General features: G+C 42.2%; 1 long non-coding RNA gene across 2 annotated transcripts in view; it reads right to left on the bottom strand.

The window, feature by feature from the left end:
- LOC121019388 (uncharacterized) overlaps window positions 1-22,352 on the bottom strand; it is a 96,432-nt gene that overhangs the window by 67,598 nt on the left and 6,482 nt on the right. Inside the window, exon 4 of one of the 2 annotated variants that reach the window (XR_005785560.1) lies at window positions 21,422-21,708. The exons of the other annotated variant lie outside the window; for it this stretch is intronic. This is a non-coding gene — a long non-coding RNA (uncharacterized LOC121019388). Of the gene's footprint in view, window positions 1-21,421; window positions 21,709-22,352 lie in introns of those variants that run through there. 2 annotated transcript variants of the gene reach the window in all.

The raw sequence follows: 22,352 nt of genomic DNA on the forward strand, positions 1-22,352 counted from the left end.
TTTTTGAAAGGCATGAATGTTATTTATGAGACAGTTTACTTTTCTAGCCAACCATAAAGCCCTGACCTGTAGGAGTTCTTTGAAACACCCCAAGCATTATCTGTTACATGAAGCCTTTCCATTGGGGGTTGGGAGGGCCATCGTAGATCATCTAAGCAGCCAGGGGGAGGGGGAATGAGGATGGAATGGCGAGGGTGCTTCCGACCATCCTGTAGCCCTGCCCTGAAGCCAGCAGGAATAGATGCAAAAGGGAAGATGGGTCAGGGCCTGGCCCTGTTGTTTCTCTCACTGGCCGACAGCTAGACCCACAGCCCAGCCCAGCCTTACCTGCCCTACCTGGTTCCTTTACTCCAGCCTCCAATCCTCTTTGATTTTTAAAAGATTATCTTGACTTCATTTGTCTTCCACTTACCACCTGTGCTGACTGTTAAGTAGCTCTTCCACTTAAGCGGTTCTGAATTGTTGAGTCATACCATTCTGTTTTAGTCATTAGAGCTTTGTAATATGTTGTTATATCTGGTGTTTCAAGTCCCTTCCCATGCTGTCCTCACTGGACCACAGAATTACTTTTTTAAGGTAGTAAACAGTGTAAATTCCATGTGTTAATCTGTAAGCTAATTTTGGAAGAATTTAAATCCCTAAACTCTTTAGGCTCCTATTCAGGTGACTGATACATTTCTTTATCTAAGCCATCAGCATTGCTCTGTAAATTTTTATAGTCTTCTTCATGCACATTTCCTCTTACAGCCTGGTTATTTTATTTTTTGTTGATACTGTGAATAAGACTTTAATAATAGTCTTCTTATTGGCTATTGATTTTTAAATGTTTGCCTAAGATCCAACCATGTTCTTTAATTTTTTTTTTATGTTTATTTTTGAGAGAGAGAGAGAGAGAGAGAGAGAGAGAGAGAGAGAGACAGAGTGCAAGCAGGGGAGGGGCAGAGAAAGAGGGAGACACAGAGCCTGAAGCAGGTTCCAGGCTCTGAGCTTTCAGCACAGAGCCTGACACAGGCTCGAATTCATGGACCATGAGATCATGATCTGAGCCAAAGTTGGAAGCTTAACTGACTGAGCCACCCAGGTGCCCCTTATATGGCGCATTTTTTTAACCTCATGCTGCCATGTAATATACTAATAGATTCCTTGTTATCAAATAGTCCTGGATCAACATTCAGAATATAAAAAGAAATCTTACAAATCAATAAGGAGGATTTTTTTAAATCTAGTGTAAATTAGAAAGGATATAAACAGACAATTCAGAGAAAAAGGAACACTCTTGATCAATGAACACTGGAAACATCTCCACCCTGCCAGTAATCAGGGAGACACAAATTAAAAAGAAATAAATGGGTGGCTCAATCAGTTGAGCATCCATCCGACTCTTGGCTTCGGCTCAGGTCATGATCTCGTGGTTCGTGAGATCCAGCCCTGAATCAGGCTCTGCGATGATAATGTGGAGCCTGCTTGGGATTCTCAGTCTCTCAGTCTCTCTCTCTCTCTCTCTCTCTCTCGGGTTCTCAGTCTCTCAGTCTCTCTCTCTCTCTCTCTCTCTCTCTCTCTCTCTGTCTCTCTGCCCCTCCCCCCTTGCTTGCATGCATGCTCGCACATGCACTCTCCCTCTCTCTCAAAACAAACAAACAAACAAACATGAAAGAAAGAAAAAGCAAGCAAGCAAGCAAGAAGCCTATCCCACATAAGACTTAGCAAGGCTGTAGAAGACAGAACTCTCACACCCTGCTGTCAGGAGAGGAAACTGCTATAACCTGGGGAAACATGTGCCATGTTTGTGGTAGCACTTTTATCAGCCACCAAAATAAGGGAAACAAACTAAATGCCCATGTGTAAAAAAAAAAAAAGAGAGAGAAATAAAATATAGTGCATTTGTATAATGAATCAACTAGATCTACTTGTATCAACATGGATAAATCTTGAGAACATAATGCCAAGGGGTGGGGGTGGGTGAGAGCAAGTTCCAGAGGGACACATTTAGAATAAAGCCAGTTATGAAATTTTAAGGACATACAAAATAATATGTAGCTAAATATTTATGGACACATAAAAATTGTAGAGATACAAAACATAGATTAGAAGAATAAATACCAACTTCAAAATAGTTGTTTTTGCAAAGGATGAGGGATGGAAGAAGGGAAGGAGAGAGACGAGGAGAGAATGAAATCCAGGAGGGGTGCAAAAAAGTTGCCTCAACTATATCTATGAAATTTTCTTTTATTTCTTTTTTAATGAAATTGATCTGAAAAACAAAAGTCTTTGCATTCTGGGGCTAAATCCTACTTGGTCATGGTGAATGATTCTATTAATGTATTATTGAGTTCTGTTTGCTATTATTTTATTTATAGTCTTTCATCTAGTGCCTTGGTCTTCTGTTCCCCCCCCCCCCAATTCTTCAAGATTGGATTTCAGGGTTGTTCCATCCTCATAAAATGAATTAGGGAGTTTTCCATGCTTTTCTATAATCTGGAACCGTTAGTCAAGTATAGGAAAAAATCTGCTACTGGAAGATGGTGGGGGGGGGGAACACATTAGAAAAATCTCTGTTCAAGGAGGCTACTTTAGAGCTACCATTTAGTAACACTTTAACTTTTTAATTTTTGTATGATTATTCTGCTCTTCACACATTACTTTTGCACGAGCCAATTTCTATAGTTGAGAGTGCACAAAAATCAGCATTGTTGGGCTTTTTTTCGTTTCTTTACAAAGACTTGTGCATAGGAATATCTTGGGTTTTAATCTCCCATGTACCTTTTTGACTTCCTCATTTATAATTTTGTTTTGCTTTCCCTCCCTTTAGTCAATATGCCAGAGGTTTATCTGTACTATTGGTTTTCTTCCAAAGGCCACTTCTGGGATGTATTTGTTATAACTTGAACTTTTCTGTTTTCGAATCCATGGGTTTCTGCTTTGTTCTTGAAAAGATTTATTTTTCTTTACTTCCTGAAAATTTTTTTTGCTAATTTTCATACTTCTTGATTTTAAAGCTAACTTCATTCATTTTTATTTTCAACAATAAAAAGCAATTTAAGGGCTTTGGCTATATCCTGTAAGTTTTCATATGTATGAGTCACATTCTCATTATTCTCTAAGTACTCTTTGATTATATATTTTATTTTTCTTTTGACTCAATAATTACTTGGGAAATTGTTCTTTTTTCTTTATTTCCATATAGTAATAGCTGTTCAGTACAAATGTGAAAAACACAAAGTACAAGAGCAAGGCCATTGAAATGCCTACCACAGTGCCCAACACTCCATATATGAACGTTCACCAGACAGATGCACTGATCGTGATGCAACATAAAGCCTGGTAACTCTGAAAAATAATATCAACTCCCTAGTTATGTCCCAAAAGTCGAAATAATGATAACAATGCAATGAAAAGGAAAATAAGCAGAGTCCAAAGTCGTCTGCCCTTTAGCCCATCACGCAGTTTCAATATTAGGCTCCACATACTGTCTATAGATAACACTAACCCACAATAGGAGCCTCACACAGCCAAATGAAACCACTCAGACCTAATGAAGGCAAAGACCTCCTGACAACCAAGGCCTGACCTCATCCTCTCGCCATCTGCAAGATATCCTAGTTGCTGAAATGGGCGATGCCCACCCCCACATGCATCTAATGTGTCCATTCTTCAGATGGAAGGTCCAGCATAACCGAGGTCAATGGATGATACCACCTCCTTGCGGCACAGCATGGCAGCACCAATATCACAGTTAAGACTGGCCAACAGGCGCTTTTACCAGCTATCCCTGAAAGAGATCCTTGACAGGACGTGCAGATTCCCACCCCCCACACCTCAGTCACACCTACCCAGAGATTTAAGATGCCTCTTAAATCTCTTAAATGCCAAAGCCCACTTACTGTTAGAATTTGTTTCAGGGACATAGATAACACCTTGTCCTTTTTAAAACATATGTTAGACAATCTTTCTCTCAAACTACAATAGCAACATATACTCACATGAACCCCTCCCTTCAGAGTAACTAATGTCAGCTATTTGGTATGTATCTTTAGGGGTTCTTCCTGAGCTAACACAAACATGCATCCATAAAAAAATCACATGGGGCGCCTGGGTGGCTCAGTCGGTTAAGCATCCGACTTCGGCTCAGGTCATGATCTCGCGGTCCATGAGTTCGAGCCCCGCGTCGGGCTCTGTGCTGACAGTGCGGAGCCTGGAGCCTGCTTCGGATTCTGTGTCTCCCTTTCTGTCTGCCCCTCCCCTGCTCATGCCCTGCCTCTCTCTGTCTCAAAAATAAAATAAAAACATTAAAAAAAATTTTTTTTAAATCACTTGAATAGATTTTTTTTTCAAAAATGAGATCATCCTATACAAATTTGCTTTCTTTACATAACAAGACCTTATAGATAGGGGCACCTGGGTGGCTTAGTCGGTTAAGCATCTGAATACTGATTTCGGCTCGGGTCATGATGCGAGATCATGTGAACTGTGAGAGTTCGTGAGTCCAACCCTGTGTCAGGCTCTGCGCTGAGAGCCCAGAACCTGCTTGGGATTCTCTCTCTCTCTCTCTCTCTCTCTCTCTCTGGTTCTTCCCACTGTGCTCTCTCTCTCTCTCAAAATAAATAAATAAATATTTTAAAATAAATAAATAAATAGGGGCACCTGGGTAGTTCAGTCAGTTAAGTGTCCGACTTCAGTTCAGGTCATGATCTCACAATTCTTGAGTTCAAACCCCATGTCAGACTCTATGCTGACAGCTCAGAGCCTGGAGCCTGCTTCGGGTTCTGTGTCTCCCTCTGTCTCTTCCCCTCCCCTGCTCACACCCTGTCTCTGTCTCTCAAAACTAAATAATAATAAAAAAACATTAAAAAATAAACAAAACTTGTTAAAAAAAAAAAAAACACCCAAGACCTTATAGGTACATCTCCATGTTTTTTTCCTGACAGCTACATAAAACTCCAGAGTATGAAATAATATAATTCACTCAATAATTTCCTATTTGTGTACATTTGGATGGTTTCCAGATTTTTGCAAATATCCAATATGTTGCAATAAACACTTTTCTATTGATCTGGCGTTTTTATTTCTGTCTGCCCAAAGTGAAATGGCTGCAAAGAATATGTATATTTTTAATTTTAGTAGCTACTTCCAGATTTTTGTTTAACCAGTAGCCTAAGTTGAACAAATCACAAGTTACTCTGAATGGTTAAAATAATTGTTGCTCAGGGGCACCTGGTGGCTCAGTTGGTTGAGCGTCCGACTGTGGCTCAGGTCATGATCTCAGGGTTCATGAGTTCGAGCCCCGCATGGGGCTCTGTGCTGACAGCTCAGAGTCTGGAGCCTGCTTTAGATTCTGTGTCTCCCTCTCTGTTTCTCCCCTGCTCACACTCTCTCTTGCTTTCAAAAATAAATAAAGATTAATATGGTCAAAGGCCATCTCTAAATAATAATAATTATTATTATTCATACTAGCAAAGTATGAGAGTCCTTATTTCCTCCACATACTCAGAAGCCATGGATTATAAATCACCTCATTGTGGCCAAACTAATGAATTTCTAACATGATCTTATTGTCTTTTTATTTACATTTTCCCTTCCCCCATAAGAATGAGCATAATTTAATTTGCTTATTGGCCATTTGCATTTCCTCTTCTGAAATTACCTCCTCCTATCTTTTGCCTATTTCTTTATGAGATTTTCACAAATCTTTTCAGTTTGCAGAAGTTCTTTGTAGAGCAGAAAAATTAACTCTGGGGCTCTGCCCAGTACTTCTGCTGGAACTATCAAGAAAGTGACACCATCTTTTTTGTTGAAATCATTGGTACAAGAGCAATGGAAGCCCAGAGGCACTGGTGCTGTCATTACCACCATGTGAACAGTGAAGGAAAGGAAAATCAATATACAGAGAAAATAAGTCAGAGTCGGGGAGAGAAAGAGCTAATGACAGCATCTGAGTACACAGGTAAGCCATACATGAAGCTGGAAGGGTTTAGTCATTGCGGTTTCCCAATTAAGACAGCCAGTACATTTTCTTTGGGTTTTGCGCTAGGTTTCTGTCATTTGCAACCAAAGCATTCCTGGAAATAGTGAGTTTTCACACCCTGGGATCACACCCTAATTCTGGAACAAGACTCTACCATCCCACAGAACTAGACAGTCTAAATTCTGGGTCCAGGTAATATCTGAACCAGCCTCACCATCTTTCCTGAATGTTCCTGAGGTTTCCTACTATGTGTGACAGTCTCTAGCAGTTGTGAGGCACAACAGCACCCCAAGCCCATGAGAAGAGTTCACAGTGCATACCTACTTATTGGTCACCAAAAGAATTCGTCTCTACAAATCACTTGGTTTACACCTGTACATAAGCTGGACACACTCAAATGAGAGACCCAAGCCAGAAAATGTGCGGGGGCACAAGTTAAATAAATCACAAGTTACTCCTACAACTGCTGGATATTTGTGGAAAAGGAGTGTTTGAGTCCACAGATGAGTCTGAAGGCCTGTGCAAGCCACCTGTCCCAGTGCTCATTGAAAACACAGTGGCTCCCGGAATGGGCTTTTATCACATGTTATACTTTCTTAAACTATATATTATGAGTTTATTTGATAGTGTTGTCATGGAAAGGAGAAAGTAATTAGAACTATGTGCTAGAAGGTTTTGTCTACACAGACAGGAATCAAGGGCTGTGGGACTCCTGATTAGGATGGAGGGCCAGATACTGAAATGCTAACAGTTTACATAAACTTGGAACATACTATCACAACATGACAGGTACAGTCATTTATGCACGACACATAAGGCATCCCCAACAACAGCAACAGCAAGCACTTTCATTTATTAAGTACCTGATGTGTGCCAGATACTAAGGGAAGCACTTTTTGTCAATTCATTTTCTTTTCTTCATGTAACAACCGAAGAAGATAGGTACCAAAGCCTAGAAGAAATCAAAGCTTAGAGAAGTTCTGTGAGGCAAAACAGGCTACTTCATGCTGCAGTAAAAAAACACTCAACATCTCCATGCCTTAACATAACAAAAGTTTACTTTCGCTCATGCTACATGACCAGTGCAGGCTGGGAGGGAGGGTCTTGCCCACGTTGGACTAGTGGGCGCTGTAGCTGAACCATCTCTCCACAATTGCTGCATAGGGAAAACAGAGTGAACCATTCTTCAAGCTTTTTCCACAAGCAACTGACACCCCTCACTTCTCGCATTTCACTGACCAAACGAACCTCGTGCTCACATCCAAATTCAAGGCTGGGGAAGGAGAAGAGTTCAAGCCTACCCGTGCCCAGAAGGAAAAGAGCTGGAAATATTTGAACTGGTCGAAACTGGTCTCACTGAACACAGCAAAGCAGGAGACAGTCCGGCCTCTTCTAGAAACAGAAATGCGCCAGAAACCAGAACTCTCAGTTTCTCTCTCTGCAGTTGCTCCAGGTTAACACTGTCAAGTTCAAAGTCTCTGCCTCAGCTACACACAGATAACCACACCTTCATTGTTACTGCTGCTCTCACAGCTATGAGACTTAGATCTCAGATTTTGTAGAACTCGGTGGATAGAGGTGGGAAAACAGATTTATCTTTCAGGTTGCATGCTATGTGAAAAACTCCTGGAGCTACAGCCAAATGTCTATTTGTAACAAACGGTTGCAATACCTGTGGCTATGTGTCCATATGCAGACAGTTCCTGAATTATAATGGTTCCACTTGACAATGGTGCAAAAGCAAGACTCATTCAATAAAAATCTTTCTTGGAATTCTGAATTTGGATCTTTTCCCAAGCTAGCAACATGCAGTTAAGATCCTCTCTCATGATGCTGGGCAGCAGCCATAGCTCCCGTTCAACAAGCATTCTGTACCTGCGACCATTCTGTTTTCCACTTGCAGTACAGTATTCAATCAATACAGGAGATATTCAACACTTTACTATAAAATAGGCTTTGTGTTGGCTTTTTTTTAAATGTTTCAAGGGTTTTTTTTAAGTTTTTAATATTTATTTATTTGAGAGGGAGACAGAGCCCAAACTGGGAAGGGGTGGAGAGAGAGGGGGACAGAGGATGGGAAGCAGGCTCCATGCTGACAGCATCAAGTCCAATGAGCTCACAACCATGAGCTCATGATCTGAACCAAAGTTGGATGCTCAACCAACTGAGCCACCCAGGCGCCCCTCAATTCTAGGTAATTAACATGTAGTGTAGTATTAGTTCCAGGAGTAGGATTGAGTGATGCATCACTTACGTATAACACCCAGTGCTCATCACAAGTGCCCTCCTTAATGCCCGTCACCCACTTAGGCCACCCCCCACCCACCTCTTGTCCTCTATAGTTAAGAGTCTCTCTTATGGTTTGCTTCCCTCTCCTTTTTTTTCTTTCCCACATGTTCATCTGTTTTGTTTCTTAAATTTCACACGAGTGAAATCATATTGTATTTCTCTGATTTATTTCACTTAGCATAATACACATAATTCCCATCATTGCAAATGGCAAGATTTCATTCTTTTTGATGGCTGAGTAATATTCAATTGTATATATATATATACATATATATATATATATCTTTTTTTTTTAATGTTTATTTATTTTTGAGAGAGAGACTGAGTGCAAGCAGGGCGGGGTCAGAGGGAGGGGGAGACACAGAATTTGAAGCAAGCTCCAGGCTCTGAGCTGTCAGCACAGAGCCCAATGCGGGGCTCGAACTCACGAACCATGAGATCTTGACCTGAGCCAAAGTCGGATGCTTAACCACCCAGACGCCCCAGTAACCTCTTTACCCATTCATCAGTCGATGGACTGATCGACTGAGTCGATGGCTCTTTCCATAATTTGACTATTGTTGCTAATGCTGCTATAAACATCAGGATGCATGTGCCCCTTCAAGGCAGTAATTGTGTGTACTTTGGGTAAATACCTAGAAGTGTAATTGCTAGGTCATAGGGTAGATCTATTTTTAATTTGTTGAGGAACGTCCGTACTGTTTTCCAGAGTGGCTGCACCAGTTTGCATTCCCACCAACAGTGCAAGAGGGTTCCCCTTTCTCCACATCCTTGCCAACATCTGTTGTTTCCTGTGTTGTTAATGTTAGTCATTTTGACAGATATGAGGTGGTATCTCATCGTGGTTTTGACTAGTATTTCCCTGATGATGAGTGATACTCAGCATCTTTTCATGTGTTTGTTAGTCATCTGGGTGTCTTCTTTAGAAAAGTGTCTATCCATGTCTTCTGCACATTTCTTCACTGGATTATTTGGTTTTGGGGGGTTGAGTTTGATAAGTTATTTACAGGTTTTTGGATACTAACCCTTTATCAGATAAGTCATTTGCAGATATCCTCTCCCATTGCAAAGATTGCAACCTTTTAATTTTGTTGATTATTTCCTTCACTGTACAGAAGCTTCTTATCTTGATGATTCTGCGCAACTGTCAGCTAACGTAAGTGTTCTGAGCACATCTGCAGGCAGCTAGGTTAAGCTACGGTGTCCACCGGGTTAGGTGGATTAAATGCACTTTCGAGTAACGATATTTTCAACTTGCGACAGGTTTGTAGAGACATAACCCCATCTTAAGTCAAGGAAGATCTATACTTTGTAAATGTGTAAAAATAGAAAATGCAAGTTTCTTAGAACTCCTCCCAGATGTCTGCTTTGTTCACAATTTGGGCTACTTCTTCCCTCACTACTCCCCATTTTCTGTGTAACACCTGTCTACAAGAATTCTCCTCTTTTTACTTTATTTTAATAGAACTTTCTGCCTCCTGGGCATAAAACTCTTTAAAGTGCACATTTGGTTCAGAGGGGTTGTGTTGTGGGTTTTTTTTTTCCAAGAGAAGTTTAAAAACCTTCATTTTGCATTCAGGAATAAATGAGAAGTGGTGTTATTTATAATTGGTTCCTTCTAATTCAGACTAAATGTAGATTAATCCTAATTGATAACACATAAAATTTAATTAAACCTTAATAAAGAACCTGGGAAAGAGTTCTCAAAAGATAATATCATTGGTAATGTTGGACGCTGCACACTGTAGTACTTGAGATAAAACACAATCCGTGGGAGTGTTTTCAGGGCTTTGTGAAAGTCCAGATATGCGTCATTATCTCAAATAGGACAGTCATTAAAACTGTGGATAAATCTGAGAGATGGTGTTCTCCGCTCAGCTCACTGATAAGAAGTTTGGACCATAAGAGCCCCTCAGTGACCTCGTCAGCCCTCCTTCCTCTCCCTAGCCTGTTGGTCAGATGGCCACCCAGCTCCCTGACCATGGAGCCACCCTGAGTTATTGCCAAGAGCTACTGTCCCAGCCCACGATGCATCAGACAAACCCCAAATGACTGAATATCTCCTTGTAGAAATCCAATTAACAATGCTACATAAACATCACCCCTCTGATCAATGTTCCCAGCAGAGTAACATTTTCATCTCATGCATTCACGAATATTTTTATGTGTTCCGGAGTGATTGAGGACTGATCTTCCATGGTCAATCACCCCAGTATCTAATTACTTAAAACATGAATAGAGAGCCCAGGCAGGGGGGGATACCAGACCCACAGGAATGCCTGCCTTAGAGATGGGAGCATTCACTCCAACTGCTGGCAAACTTAATCAAAGGAAGCAAATTCAGATGCCTCTGGGGGCCAAACAGTAACGTAAGTGAGGACACTGGGTTGGGTTAGGACCATAGCAAGCTGGAGAAGGTCTGCCTGGTCCAAAGGGGGCGACTGTTTCTCCATTCTACCCACACTTTCCACTGCGGACTGTGGATCCAATGTTACCAGATCATTTTAGTCTTCATTAAAATTTTTTAATTTGGATTGTAATCTGAGAAATAAAACCCTACTTTTGAGCTGGTAGCAAATATTTTTAAGAGTTTAAATACTTTTCAGGCCTTGTGATTTCTCATGTATAAGTTGACTCTCTAGATCTTTAAAGTTTCTTCCCCTTAGTTCATTCTTTAGCAAACAATGTGGTTTGTTTTTTTTTTTTTTAGTTGGTAGCAAATATTTTTAAATGTTTAAATACTTTGCAGGCATTGTGAGTTCTCATTTATAAATTGTCTCCAGATATTTAAAGTTGTTTCTTCCCTTTGATTCATTTTTCCTTTTAACAAACATTCAACAAATGCCCACTGTATGCCCGGCAATGTTCCAGGCACTGGAGATAGAACACTGAACAACGTGAAGATCTCTGTCCTTATGGGGGAGATTGACAAAAAGCAATATACATGATACATAGGTAAAGTATACGGTATGTTAGACTAGTGCTAAAAAAGGACAGAAAAAGCACAGTAGGAGTAAAGGGAATTAGAAATTGCAAAAGGGCTACCTATTGATATTTAGACAGGGTGGTTGAGGAAGGCCTCCAGAGAAGGGGACATTTGAGCAGAGACTTGAAGGAGAGAATAAGCCATGCCAATACCTGGGAGAAGAGATTCTAGGAAGAAGGAACAGCCCATGCAAAGTGCCCCAAATAGGAGTGAGCCTGGTGTGTTCAAGAAACAGCAAATAGGGGCACCTGGCCAGCTCGGTCGGTAGAGCATGCAAGTTTTGATCTTGGGGTCATGAGTTTGAGCACCACATTGGGTGTAGAGTTTACTTAAAATAAAAATTAATGTATAAAGTTTTTTTAAAAAGGAAACATCAAATAAACTCACGTGGCTGGAACAGAATGAGTGAGGGAGAAAGTGGTAGGAGGTGAGGAGACAGAACAGCGGAGGGAGAAGATCACATAGGGAGAGAGCTATGGGGCCACATCAGTCACTGGAATGACTTCGGGTTTTAGTCTAGGAGAGATGGGGACCCAATGGAAGGTTTTGAGCAGAGAAGAGATGTGGGCAGACTTGTGTTTTACTTCTCTGTGCCGAGAAGACTTGGAAACAAAGAAGGTACAGCTAGGAGGCCATAGTAGTGCCCAGGAGTGAAAGGACAGCGGCCCAGACAGAGTAGCAGCAGGGGAGGGGGTAGAAAGGTAGCCAGCTTCTATTTTAAAGGTAAAACCAACAGGAACACCTGATGCACGGATTGAAGGGAGTGAGAAAAACAGGAGATTCAAGGGCAATTCCAAGCTTTCAGCTTGAATAACTGGAAGGATGACAGGTATCCACATATACCCCCAAACCCAAATTTTCCCAGATGATTTCAGACAGCCAGGGCACCCCAATTATCATCCCCTGTCCAAGAATAGTGATGATGTTAAGGAGTATTATCTTTTGATTGAGCACTTACTGTACAGCCAGGCACTTTCTATGCATTACTGTATTTAATCCTACCTACATTCTGGGAGTTAGACCCTGTTATTTAGTGCCATTTCCTCCATGAGGATGCCGAGGTTTGGGAAAGTTAAACAAGTTGTCAAGTTCACAAAGCTGGTAAGTGACAAAGCCAGGATTTAAACCCATGGCTCTATGACTGCAAGCCCTATGACTATAACCACCATGACATCTTCAAATTTATCTTTTTATGGCTATCTCCCATAGGTCAGGCATGGGCCAGGGCCTTCCACAGATGTGGTCTCACTTAACCTCTACAACAGTCTTAGGAAGTAGATATTCATGTTCCCATTTTCAAATGGAAACCAATGGAAATACCTATCCACAACCTATTTCCCTTATTCAGAAATCTTTGTGTTCCAGGAAAATACGATAGAGCAGGTGACATCTACCCACCTGCCTCCGTACTGGCTTGGGTAGAACAACTGAGTAAACTGGGGGCGGATAAAAAGAGGCAAAACACACAGTCTCCCCTGCTAGGGGGTGTGACTCTCCCCGAGAAGATAATCAGCTACCCGAGGCCAAACGCCACTAGGTCTAAGTCTGTGCCTGCCTTCGGCAGGCAGCCCACCCAGTGCACGGAGGGCTTGCTCCATGACACACTCTGTGCTAGCCTTTGAGAACAGAAAGATGGACAAGAGGAAACTCCTACATAATCTAAGGGCAATTAAGAATTTTGGAGGCATATGCATTTCTGTAAATGATGTGCAAAGCTTATTTAAATGCATCATAACTGCCACTGAGCCGAGTGTCTATTCCCAGTTCTTTCCCTTAAATGTTAAAGACTAAAGACAGCACTTACCATCTGCTGTAGCTTGAGATCTGCTCCTTCCCCCAAGGTCTCCTGACATGGCAAGGCCTAGCTGGCAGCCCCATCTGACACAGCCCACCAGCAACGTCTAGAAGCAGTCAGAACATCTGCTGGCCTTTCCTCAGCAACATGCAGCTGCTGGAGACTTGTAACCCTTGCCCCTCAGATCACTTCAGCCTGTGGACAGTCAGGAACCCAGATTCAAGAGCATTTAGTTCAGTTCTCATCCAGTCTGGGCCCCTGGACTCCTGGTTATTTATTCAGCAAATGTTTACTGAGTACCTGCTAAGTGCCAGGCATGGGTATAAATGATACCATGGTAAACAACAGAGATGTAGAACCTTGCCTGATGGGAAAAAAAATCTAGAAGGGAAACAAACTTGGCATAAGTTCACTGGATACTGGGAAGACGTATAGAGTATTTCAGGAGCATGTAATTGGTAGATCCAAACCAATGTGGGGTATCCTAGAATGAGTGATCTTTGAGCTAAGAAATGACGCAGCATTAGCTCAGTAAAGGCGGGGACTGGTGATCATTCCAGGCAGAGGGAACAGCATGAGGAAAGGTCTTAAGCCTGGACAGAGAAAGTCACTTTTGAAGACGAACTGTACAACAGTGGAGAGGGTGATGTAAAATAAAGCAAAGACACCAGATCATATAAGGCCTGGTCACTGTAAGGAGTTCTTTTTATCTCCTGAAGGCAGTGGGGAGCCATTAAGGGGTTTAAGCAAATGAGGGGCTTGATTAGATTGACAGTGTTGAAAGATCATTCTGTTGGCTGTGAGGAGAATGATGGGAGGATCACAAGAGAACAAGGAGCTGAGTCCAGGCTGTTGCAGTGGTCCAGGTCAGAGAGGATGGTGCCTGAGGCCAAAAAGGTGGAAATGAAGAGGATGGGGTCTAAGTATGTTTTTGGAAGATGCAGCCAAATATGGTGAGACTATAGGAGGTGGGTGAGAGGAAAGAAAGAATTGAGGCTGCTTCTGCCTTTTGGGAATGATGATGTCATTTATGGGATGGGGAAAGGCAGAAGAGGGGTAAGTTTGCTGAGTAAGGGTGATGAATTCATTTCAAGACATTCTGAATCTGAGATGACTACAAGATATTCAAGAGAATACATACATCCAGAAAGAAAACCCAGTCAGCACCCTATACTGGGTGATTATTTGTTGTGACTCTTACAAAGATGGCATAGCCAGAAAAGAAAAACTTCCAGCCTAGGAGTCCTGCCTGCTACATGCTGCTGCTGCTGCAAATAAAAACATACAAATAGATGGGGTGCCCGGGTGACTCAGTCAGTTAAGCATCCGACTTCAGCTCAAGTCATGATCTCATGATTCATGGGTTCAAGCCCTGCATCGGGCTCTGTGCTGATAGCTCAGAGCCTGAAGCCTGCTTCAGATTCTGTCTCCGTCTCTCTCTGCTCCTCCCCCACTCATGCTGTCTCTCTCTGCCTCTCAAAAATGAATACACATTAAACATTTACAAAAAAAAAAAAAAAACACACAGGGGCGCCTGGGTGGCTCAGTCGGTTGAGCCTCCGACTTCGACTCAGGTGATGATCTCATGGTTCGTGAGTTCGAGACCCGCGTCGGGCTCTGTGCTGGCAGCTCAGAGCCTGGAGCCTGCTTCCGATTCTGTGTCTCCCTCTCTCTCTCAGACCCTCCCCTGTTAATGCTCTGTCTGTCTCTGTCTCAAAGATAAATAAACATTAAAAAAAAAAATACAAATATGGGGTTCTTGTGTGGCTCAGTTGGTTAAGCGCCTGACTTAGGCTCAGGTTATGATCTCGCAGTCCATGAGTTCAAGCCCCACATCGGGCTCTGTGCTGACAGCTCAGAGCCTGGAGCCTGCTTCAAATTCTGTGTCTGTCTCTCTGTTTCTCTGTCTCTCTCTGCCCCTCCTCTGCTCTTGTTTTGTCTGTCTCTCTCTCTCTCTCTCTCCATCTCTCTCATACACGCAAACAAATAAACATTAAAATTTTTTTAAGAATACAAATAGATACCTTAAATATCCAGTGGTTAAATACCCAGTGGTGTTTCAGCACGCACTGTATAGCACCTCAGACAGATCCCTGGCTGCCCTCCCCACAAATCTAGGCTTAAGTCATTCTACTTACTGTGCACCATACCTTCTATACTGCCCCTTACTACTCCCACCATCCTCCTCAAACACTACTTTCCACTTGTCAATTCATCTGCTCCTCTTACTTACAGCTTAGAACCCAAACAACATAACCTTGAATTAAAGTCTTCCACCATCTGACTCCTGGTGTGAGATGCCGAGAGACAAGCCTAAGGAAAAGTAGGGGCTGGAGACCACTGAGGATCTTCCCAGCATCTGACCAGGTGCAGGAGACAGAACACTAAACCAGGGAAAGCATGAAGGAAGAGAGAGAAGTACAAGAGATCTGACCGAGAAATTAACTCACGACGGATCCTTCCAAAGCTAAAGTACACTTAGGAGGTCAAGATCAGGGTTGAGCCCTGCAGGACATGGAGCGAGAGACTGGAAAAACAACCAGGAAGATAATGGGAGGAAGAGTAGCTGGAGGACAGGACTTGTAATGGAGCTTGCAGCAACACCAAACAACAACGTATGCTTAAAATGCTGTGCGAGAGGAAGGATGCAGCTTGGTAGTGCATAAAAACACTTCAGTAATGGTATTGATTTAGGTCCACAACTTCTAATTAGGAGATAAAAGGAAAAGCAAGAGCATAAGGTAATTCTCTTGTGTGCCCACATCACATAATGTTCACAATACACTCTGCTTTGGGAGGGGAGAAAAGGAAAACCTGTGGTTCAGAGTGCATAGTAAGATCTTGTTTGTGTTTGCACACAAAATTTAAAGTCTGGCAGGATACACCCTAAACTGTTAGCAACAGTCCTCTCTGAGGGGTGGGATCATGATGAGATTCCATTTTCTCTGTAATGTTTTGGTTTTTATAATTCTATACCAGGTCAGTATTTGGCCAGTAGGCACAAGTGCAGTGGTGTGGATTGCTAAAATGAAATACTTCTGATTGGTTGGAAAAAGCCACTCTCACAATCCCCCCACCCCCGCAAAGAACCTTCCACAATCTACCTGTGATCCAGCAGGTGAAGGGTTAACACCAAGTAGGGCTGGTTTGAGACTTTGTTTCTTATTTGCACTTCACCCAGATGTAGCTGCCAAAAGGAGAGTCCCAGCCAGGAGTCTCTGCTTGATGCCTGTCACAGCCCAAATGTGGTTGTTCTTCCTGAAGACCTGTGTCAGCTCCCTCTCCCCCATTCACTTTATACTTGGCCTCTGTTCCTTAATATTTATTATTATTATGTTCTGTCACCCTGACTGCTTTGTAAGCACTTTGAAGACGTATAATTTGGCAGATTTTTTTGTCCTCGCTCTACCTAGCCTGCTGCCTGGTTTGTGGAGACTTTCAAGGATATTTATTGTTATTGATACTGAAACGTGTTATTTGCAAAGTGCTCCTCTTCCCTGGTTACTGCCAGAACTGTCCCCACAGGGTTAGCACGGTGGAGGATACAAATCCTGTCATCGGTGGCTTAAACAGGACCAAGGGTGGGAAATACTCCCCCACCCGAAGGAGCAGAAATCATTTGTCTGTCTGCCTGCCTGTCCCAACGGGCATTGCTTTTACAGTCCTCTCTTATCTTTAACATCCTTTTCTACTCATCCCATTATCTGGTAACAAACATCACTCTCTTCTCTCTGCAAACAGTGGTTACAGGACAAAAGTTCCTTACCTATCCTGTATGTTCCACGCTGGACATTAGGAGTCACTGCTTTTATCAGCATCCCTGTGTTAGGAGGTCAAAGTGCCTTAAGCCAGATGAAGATTTTCAGCACCTGGCTGATCAGCCAGTGTATGGTTAATGAGGGCAATCCATGCAGTTATAATAGGCAAATCCCAAATTCAGTGGTTTAGCATAATGAGAGCTTATTTCTCACTCACATCGAGGCCCAGTGGGAGTGTTTGTGGTCAGCAGGCAACTTCATTCCATGCAGTGACTCGGGGGCCTGGGTTCTTTCCATCTCATAATTCTACTTTCCCCGAGGGCTTTGACATTACCTGCACTCAGCAAAGAAAGAAAAAGAATGGAAAAGGTACCCACTTCTGAAAAGACCCTGACCCAGAAGTGACATATGTCACTTCTGCTCATGTTCCCTTTAAGGGCTAATCCAGTGACCACATGTTGATGCAAGGGGGGCTGGGTTGTGTGGTCCCTGGTACCAGAAGCAACTCCGGGGATAATGAGATATTGGTGGATAGATAGCCATCTGCCATAGCAAATGAATTTCAAAGGTTTAGAAGATCATCCAATGAGGCTCTTAAGGAAAACCATCTCCAAATGGAGGCAAAAGAAGCATTTTCAGGCTTATTCTAAGTCTCTTAAGAACACTCCTGTTACTTGCCACAGGATGGGAATTTTCATGGTAATGGGGGAAGGGTCTGAACTGGGAAGGGATTATGCAAGGTGATACCCATATAAACCTTCAAGCTAGGCTTGTAGCATTATATGATCTGCTTCAGTAAAGCATGTGGGCATCAGGAAGTCAAAAAACATCCTGCAATTCTTTGAACCAAACTGGTCTCCGTTCAGGGTTACCACTGCCCGCCGTCACCCATACTTCTAGTCCTTGAGACAAGAATCAAGCCCGCAAGGGAAACCTGAAGTAAACTCACAGAACACGTGTCTAATATTAAAGCTATTTCTTTCAAAAATATAAGCAACTGCTACTGGTCCATAATGAACATTTTTATTTCTAAAGTATTTTCTTTCATAGGAAAGAAATGTAATTCATTCTTTTCCCCAAAATAATAAAGAAAATTGCTACTGGGAACAGTTTGGCATTTGAAACCTAGTGGGAGATTTCTCCAGCAGATGGTTTTGTGGCAAAAAGCTTTTAAGAATTTCTGACTGCTAGCAAAAAATATATGAGAGAGAAAAGGAGAGAAGGAGGGAGGGAGGGAGGGAAGGAGAGAGAGAGGGAGAGATTGATTTGATGTGATCAAGAAAAGATGTACCCAAAGAAAGCAATCCTTATTCAAGTTCTGATGACTCAAATGATCCATAGACTAGATTGTAGATTCCAAAAGCTGGCTGTGCATCAGAATAGCATGGAAAGCTTGTTTAAAATAACCATGGAATCGGAATATCTGTGGGTGGTGACCAGACATGCATATTTTTTTAAGCTCCATAGATGATTCTGTTGAAAACTGGTGGCCCAGTCATTTGTTAAAATTCTGAGGATGGTGATGCAAACTGGTAGGCAATATTATTAGCTTAGCAAAGATCCTGCCCTCTTGGCCACTTGGCTGTCATTTGCTACATGCACACATCCACCTGCAGCAGGCTTTCATCAGGTCCCTCATCTTATCACACAAAGCACTTGGATGATGTTCTTAAAAACCCCATGGGCCAAGATACCAAAGCATTTAATTATCTCATTTGGAAGCAAGGGGGACAGATTTCACAGCCAATCCACCCAGCACTATCTGCAGAGAATCAGAGCTATGTCACAGCCAATGGCTCTACCAAATACCATTGGCCACAGCCTCTGGGAAGGCTTTGGGGGGGGGGGGGGAATCCTGGGAGGCTTGGGCGGATCAGCTTTCACTTGCAACACAGCTGCCTGCTAGCTGAGGGCCTGGGACAAGTCCCTCCCACCCAGTTTGCTTATTTGTAAAATAGTAACTGAAAATTCTGACCCCATAGTGCTGTGAGCTGCAGATGGATAAAAGGTGAGAAAAGCACCTGGAACCTGGAGAAGAACGTGGGATAGAAAAGGAACTTGATCAGTGGTACTTCCCTTACATTTATTTTAACCTCCTTCTCCCTGGAAAAGGGAGAACCAATTGTCAAAGGCTGACAGAAGACATTCATATTTTCCCAGTACTACCGAAGGGTTATCCACGATAGAATTTGGAGAGAGGTGTCGATCTGTTATTCTTTGTGTTTTTTTTTGTTTGTTTGTTTTTTTATTTTGAGACAGAGAGAGACAGAGCATGAACGGGGGAGGGGCAGAGAGAGAGGGAGACACAGAACGGGAAGCAGGCTCCAGGCTCTGAGCCATCAGCCCAGAGCCCGACGCGGGGCTCGAACTCATGGAATGTGAGATCGTGACCTGAGCTGAAGTCGGACGCCTAACCGACTGAGCCACCCAGGCGCCCCGATCTGTTATTCTTTATGAAAGGTGGCTACCACTGAATAGACTCTTACTTCTAGTCCCTGGTGTCACCTCAACCAGAAAGCATCTCTTGGTACCTGAGGCCATGGTCAGAAATGCCAAGTATGGTTTTTGCAGCTGTAACTTGCATACGGGCATGATCTCTATGAGTCCCACATGATCAAATACTACATTATATGGGATTCAAATGAATCATATAGGCAGTTATAAAACACCAGACTCTAAATATTATTTACCCAGCATCAAGCAGATGTTTGTTTCCAAGCTACAATCCCCTCTAATTGGCTGACATTGTGCTGCATAAACACCAGTGCAAGCTTATGTTCTCTAATGAATGACAAATGCCTAGAAGAATCCTTTGTGAATTGGCAGCCTCCCCCTCCAGCATGCAAATTACGTGGAAATTCCATCGGCACATGCAGATAAGCTGATCTGCATGATTGGCAGACTAGTGGATAAACACACCCATGGATTCATTGTCCAAATTCAGTTTGGTTGATTCATCTCTGTTTGTAGCAATCATTTGTTAATTCATTCATCCAGCCAACATTTATTGAACAGCCATTCCACAATAGGCACTGTCCTGGGCTTTAGGTATATGTAGATGACTAAAAATATGGTCTCTCACTTCAAGTAGTCCACAATGAAAGAAGGGAGACACGACTGGTAAAGAAATAAAAATCACAACGTGAAAGGTGCAAAAATAGAATGTGGGCAAGCGTCTGTGGTCAGAGAAAGGGAATAAATCAACTCTACTTATAGGGGTTGGTGACGGCTTCCCAGATTTTCAAGACAAAACTCAGAAGATTTTAGAGTCAGCTAGACAGACAAAGCGTAGAAAAGGAGGCCCCAATAAAAAGAATAGCAAGGACACATGACAAAATATGTCAGTTCAACAACAGTCTGAACTTGCTGGAGCATACACTGCACGCAACTGTCTGCTGTTTCAGCTCCTTAAAAATGCATGCAAACTACACAGCCCCTTCGAAGGGTAACATGGCTGTACCTCTTAAAATTTAAAATGTGCGTGTCTTGCTTATACAGTAGCAACAGATGGGGGGGGAGGGAAGTGATCCTCTATAATGGAGTAAATAACCTACATCCACATAAAGAGATACTATGCAAACTAAATACTGTGTAAAAAGGCATGGGTATGTGCTCCGTATACTTATATGAGATTTACAGTTACGGGAAGATCTCCAGAATATACTGTCAAGTGAGAAAAATCATGAGAAAAAAAAAGTATATAGATAGGATGCTACCTTGTGTGTAAGAGAGAAGACAATATAGGAATACCTATCCCTTATTCATAAAGAAATCCTGGGAGGATATAAAAGAATACAAGATATATAAGACAAAATAGGAATACCTATTCTTATCTATTCATAAAGAAACTCTGGAAGGATATACAAGAAACTAATATCTATAGGGGTAGGGGAGGGCAAAATAGATTAGAAAACAAGGGGTGAGATTTTGCAATGTATACCTTGTATATCTTTTATTTTCAAATCACATAAATGCATAATCTATTAAAAAGTATGACCAAATTTTAAAACGTATCTGCCTCGTGGCCTGGCAATTCTAGTCTTGGTATCAATCACAATCACTCACTCACCCATGTGCATAAAAGATATTTATTGTGGTACTGTTGGTGGGTGAAAAAAAGAAGAAGAAAAAGGAAACAGCAAAACGTCCATTGAGAAAATGATGGAATAAAAAAGTATGTTCATACTTTTGAATACCATGCAGCAGTTAAACCTGTGAAGTAGATCTGTCTACTAACATGGACAAATCCAAGACTCCCCAGAAGGATGGGATACCATTACTATAACACACACACACACACACACACACACACACACACACACCCCAAGTAATGCTGTGCCATCTAAACTGAAATAATCCACACCAAACTGGTAACACTGCTTACATCTGGAAATGGTCTACAGCAGTAGTCAGTGATCTTTTATAAAGAGCCAGATAGTTAATATTTTAGGTTTTTCAGGCCTTATAAGGTCTCTGCTGTAGATAATCACAGATATGTCAAATGCAACCACAGACAATCTATAAATTAATAAACTGTATTCTGATAAAACTTTATTTCAAAACCAGAGAGAGAGCCAGACTGGGACAGTGGGCCACAGATTGCCAATTGCCGGGTTAAAGAACCAAGGTAGGAGATGTTGGTTAAAAACTCTTTAATGATTTTTTTTTTTTTTACAAGGAGATTCAAAGTAACTCTTACTTATCTAACTAAAGTTAATTAAAACAACATGGGTACATTAGTCTGCTGGGCCTCCATAACAAAATACCATAGACTAGGTGGCTTAAACAACAAACATGTATTTTCTAATTGTTCTGGAGGTTAGAAGTCCAAGATCAAGGTTCCAGGGTTGGTTTTGGTGAGGACTTTCTTCTGGCTTGAAGATGCTGCCCTGTTGCTGTATCTTCACATGCTTTTCCTCTGGGCGCATGGAGGGAAAAAGAGAGACAGCACTCTGTTGTCTCTTCCTTTTTTTTATAAGGATATCAGTCCTATCAGATCAGGGATCGATCCTTATGATGTCATTTCACCCTACCTCCCCCCTAAAGGCCCTACCTCCACATACAGTCACTTTGGGGGCTAAGCCTTCAACATACGAATTTTAAGGAAATGCAATTCAGTGTGTAAGAGGGGGTCAAGATTTGTCCCCTATAATAACAATGCACATAAGCTCCTCTGCCCAGAATCCAAATCAGTCGAGATCATGATTGCTCTTGATAAAAGAAGGCCCAGCCAGAGGGCACCTGGGTGGCTCAGTCAGCTCAGGTCATGATCCCAGGTTCGTGAGATCGAGTCCCACATCATACTCTACACTGAGCATAGAGCCTGTTTAAGATTCTCTCTCTCCCTCTGTCCCTCTCCCCTACTCACACACTCTCTCTCTTTATCTCTTTAAAAAAAAAAAAAAAAAGGCCCAGCCAGGGATTATATCTTCCTTCCCTAACACTCTCTCCTCCTTCTCCCTGAGCCAGTGTTGCTGTCCTGTCTGGGTAGGAAGTCTTTACCAACCTCCCTCCCCGACTCTCTCTCTCTCTCTCTCTCTCTCTCTCTCTCTGGATTCCTCC

Source organism: Herpailurus yagouaroundi, unplaced genomic scaffold (assembly GCF_014898765.1).
Source record: "Herpailurus yagouaroundi ecotype Mexico unplaced genomic scaffold, PumYag 222, whole genome shotgun sequence".
Lineage (NCBI taxonomy): Eukaryota > Metazoa > Chordata > Mammalia > Carnivora > Felidae > Herpailurus > Herpailurus yagouaroundi.